This window comes from Chiloscyllium plagiosum, unplaced genomic scaffold (assembly GCF_037043375.1).
Source record: "Chiloscyllium plagiosum isolate Xiang-an unplaced genomic scaffold, Cpla_swu_hap1 HiC_scaffold_33, whole genome shotgun sequence".
NCBI classification, from domain to species: domain Eukaryota; kingdom Metazoa; phylum Chordata; class Chondrichthyes; order Orectolobiformes; family Hemiscylliidae; genus Chiloscyllium; species Chiloscyllium plagiosum.
In genome coordinates this window covers 53,382,862-53,387,384 of record NW_028270171.1, presented here as the reverse complement: position 1 = coordinate 53,387,384, position 4,523 = coordinate 53,382,862, and the positions used below count along the sequence as shown (strand labels likewise).

General features: G+C 42.3%; 1 pseudogene; it reads right to left on the bottom strand.

Moving 5' to 3' along the window:
• Window positions 1-1,692: 1,692 nt before the first annotated feature.
• LOC148141497 (cyclic AMP-responsive element-binding protein 1 pseudogene) lies at window positions 1,693-2,555 on the bottom strand (annotated as a pseudogene).
• Between the last annotated feature and the right edge of the window lie 1,968 nt (window positions 2,556-4,523).

Sequence of the window (4,523 nt, the reverse complement as noted above, 5' to 3'; positions counted from 1 at the left end):
CTTTAAAAACGTTTACTGAACTAGCATCAACTACTTCCCTGGGCAATGAATTCCATGTGGTCAAGAAGTTCCTTCTCAATTCAGTCTTAAATTTATTGCCTCTAGTCTTGCCGTAATGCTCTCTTGTCCTAGCTTCACCTGCCAATGGAAACATCTCTCTACTTCTATTTTATCCATCCCATTCATTATTTTATATGTTTCCATTCTTCTGAATTCCAATGAATATAATCTCAAATCTACTCAGTCTCTCTTAAGCCAACCCCCTCAACTGCGAAATCAACATAGTTAACCTCCTTTGCACCCCCTCTCGTGCCAGTACATCCTTTTTCAACTAAGGAGATAAAACCTACATGCAGTACTCCAGATGTGGCCTCACCAGCACCAAAATACAGCTGGAACATAACCTCTGCTTTTAAACACAATCCCTTCAGCAATGAAGGACAAAATTCCATTTGCTTTCTGAATTGATTGTTGTACCTGGTGAGCAACCCTCCTGCAGAAGGATGCTCAGGTCCCTCTGCAGAGCAAATGATGCAACTTTTCAAACATTCAAATGATTTCCTTTAAATGTTACGACAACCAAAGAGTATAAACTTTATATTTTCAAACATTCTATTTCATTTGACAGACCATTACCCACTCACTCAATGTATCTGTGTTCCTCTGCAAAGTTTCACAGTCCTCTGCTCACTTTGTTCCACAATCATCTTAGTGTCTGTCACATGCAAACTTTGACACCCTACTCCAAATGTGGTTCCTACTCCAAATCATCTGTATCAGCTGTAAATAATTGCAGTCCCAACACTGATCCCTGAGGCACACTACTTGTCAATGATTGCCAGCCCGAATAATACTCATTTATCCCCACACTTTGCATCCTATTAGTCAACCAATCTTTTATCCATGCTAATACTCTACCCCTAACGCCATGCACCCTTTTATTATGAACAGCCTCTTGCACAGCACCTTATTGATGGCCTTTTGGAAATCCAGGTACATCGCATCCACTGGGTCCCCGTTGTCCATCTTGCTCGAAATGTCTTCATAGAATTCAAAAGGATTGGTCAAGCATGACCTGCCCTTCATGACCCCATGCTGTGCGTGTACAATGGGATAATTTCTATTGAGATTCCCTGCTATTTCTTCCTTGATAATAGACGCAAGCATCTTTCCCACAGAGAATAAACTAACTGGTATATAATTCCCCACTTGTTGCCCACCTCCTTTTTAAAACAGTGGCATCACTTTTGCTGCTTTCCAATCTGCTGGGACTGCCACAGAGTCCAGTGAATTTTGGAAAATTACTGCCAGTGCATTTGTTATTTTTCCTGGCATCTCTTTTGTTACCCTGGGATGCATTCCATCAAGGTCAGGAGACTTTTCTATCGTTAGCTCAATTACCTCCAAACAGTCTAAAACTAGCTGTTCCGTAATAATGATAGTTTCCAAATCTTCACCTACCTTTGTCTCTTTGCTAGTTACTGGAAATATTAGTATCCTCAACTGTGATATCCCATAGCTAAATGCTTCTTCTCATTTTCCAAAGGACCAACATTTACTTTAGCCATTCTTTCCTCGTTATATATATTTATATAAACTTTTGCTCTCTGTCTTTATCGTCTGTTCTAGTTTATTTTTCTCATGTTCTATGTTACTTTTCATTATAGCTCTTTTGTGGCTTTTGGTTGACCTTTAATATTTTCCCAGTTCTAGTTTCATGCTGTTTTTGGCCACTTTGTACGCCTTCTTTTCAATTTGATTTTTCAGAACAGCAACCCAATTCTCCAAGCACTTCACATACTCTATTTTCTTGCGACGGCATTCTTGAGCTGCTCCCTGTTTTTCATGAGGCGGATTTCATGTTTACGAGTGGTTTCTTCAGCATTCTGGGGCTGGCTTTGCAGGACTGGTGAAGATGCCATAACCATTCTCTGGCCAGCAGTGGAGTTAGGAGTTGTACGGATCTGATAAGTTTGGACATCTCCAGCAGCACCTTGTACAAGCATTTGGCTGCCCAGCACAACGATTTGCTGTCCATCAGAGCTCTGTGCATACTGTGTAATGGCTGCTCCAACCTTGGCTGTAGCTGCGTTGGTCATTGTTCGTGTCTGGAGTCCTTGCACTGCATCTGTACCATTGTTGGCCAGCTGAAGTGCTCCCCCCTGTGTGATAGCATTGTATTTTCTGCTGCTAGTCTGATAGATGGGTGTCTGCATCGTCATTGTAGTAACGGCTGAGACAGACTCTTCTTCTGATTTCTCCTCATCGATTTCTTGGCACACCGGGGGAATTAGAAGAAAGTTCATTCAGAATTTTCCTGTATGAAGGCCGTCTCGATAGAATTTCTCTACCTTTCTGAGAGTCAGTCATGCTATCCACCGATTCCTTGGAGTCCTCACTTTCAGGTATAGGAGAGATATGAACAGTCTGAACTTGAGGGGACTGTATGACTGAGGACTGAGCTGCTTGGTAACTCCTTGGACTTGAACAGACTGCCCATTCGGCAATTGCACCAAAGTTACTGCTGGACTTGTTGTTGATTGGATCCCAGGCATGGTTATCTGCATGGTCACATGTCGTATTAATGATCTGGATGAAGGGACTGGGGGCATTCTACCGAAGTTTGCTGATGTTAGGTGGACAGATAGGTAGTACTGAGGAAGTGGGGAGGCTGCAGAAGTATCTAGACAGTTTGGGAGAGTGGTCCAGGAAATGGCTGATGAAATTCAATGTGAGCAAATGCGAGGTCTTGCACTTTGGAAAAAAGAATACAAGCATGGACTACTTTCTAAACGGTGAGAAAATTCATAAAGCCAAAGTACAAAGGGATCTGGGAGTGCTAGTCGAGGATTCTCTAAAGGTAAACATGCAGGTTAAATCCGTGATTAAGAAAGCGAATGCGATGTTGTCATTTATCTCAAGAGGGTTGGAATGTAAAAACAGCGATTTGCTACTGAGACTTTATAAAGCTCGGGTTAGGCCGCATTTGGAGTACTGTGTCCAGTTTTGGTCCCCACACCTCAGGAAGGATATACTGGCACTGGAGCGTGTCCAGCGGAGATTCACACGGATTCTCCCTTCTATGGTAGGTCTAACATACGAGGAACGGCTGAGGATCCTGGGATTGTATTCATTGGAGTTTAGAAGGTTAAAGGGAGATCTAATAGAAACTTACAAGATAATACATGGCTTGGAAAGCGTGGACGCTAGGAAATTGTTTCCGTTAGGTGAGGAGACTAGGACAAGTGGGCACAGCCTTAGAATTAGACGGGGTAAATTCAGAACAGAAATGCTGAGACACTTCTTCAGTCAGAGAGTGGTGGGCCCATGGAATTCATTGCCACGGAGTGCAGTGAAGGCTGGGACACAAAATATCTTCAAGGCAGAGATTGATAAATTCTTGATGTCACAAGGAATTAAGGGCTACGGGGACAATGCTGGTAAGTGAAGTTGAAATGCCCATCAGCCATGATTAAATGGCGGAGTGGACTCGATGGACCAAAAGGCCTTACTTCCACTCCTATGTCTTATGGTCTAATATGATCACTTTCCTCAGATACCCATTGCCGAGTATGCCTTTTCATGCAGTCCTTCCTTTTCACTGGAATGTACATTTGCTGAGCACTTTGTAAAATGTCTTTGAAAATCTTCCACTGCTCATCAACTTCCCACTATAAAATGTTTGTTTACAGTCTACTTTATCCAGATTGTCTCTCATTCTATTGTAGTTCCCAGTGTTCAAGCACATGACCCAGTTATTAGATTTTATCTTCACACTCTCCATATGTATTCGAATTCAACCATATGGTGATCGCTTCTTCCCAGGAGATCCCGAACTCTGAAGTCATTAGTTATTCCTGCCTCATTGCACAAGGCCATATATTGGATAGCTTGCTCCCTTGTCAGTTCCATTTCATACTGTTCAAGAAACCTATCGTGGATACACTTAATGAACTCCTCAAGGCTAGCTTGACTGAGCTGGTTTGACCAATCTTACATGTAGATTAAAATCACCCACGATAATAGCTGTACCATTTTTACAGGCATTAGTTATTTATTTGTTTATTGGCCATGCCAATGTGATGTTATTATTTGGTGGCCTATACATTCCGCCTATCAGTGACTTTCTTGTTAGAATTTTAACTGCATCATTCCTGTTTCTCCTAATGTACGGCAATAACAACAACTACTTGCATTGTATGGAATCTTTCACAATGGCAAATCTCCTAAAGTGCTTCATGGATGATCAAAACATTGATTAAAGAGAATGATTTTAACATACATCTTAAAAGGAGGATAGAGAAGGTTAGGGAGGCTATTCCACAGACTTCTGCCCTTGACAGCTCCAACTGTGCAGTGATGCAGGTGGGGTGGGTTGGAAAGGGAACGTGCAAAGGGGAAATGGAAGACAGCAAGCAGTACACAAAGTCTTAAGGACAGAGGAGGTTCCAGACTGAGTCTGTCTGTCATAGAGAGTATGGCTGCCTCATTGTGTTTGAAACACTGCAACAGGTCCATGCATG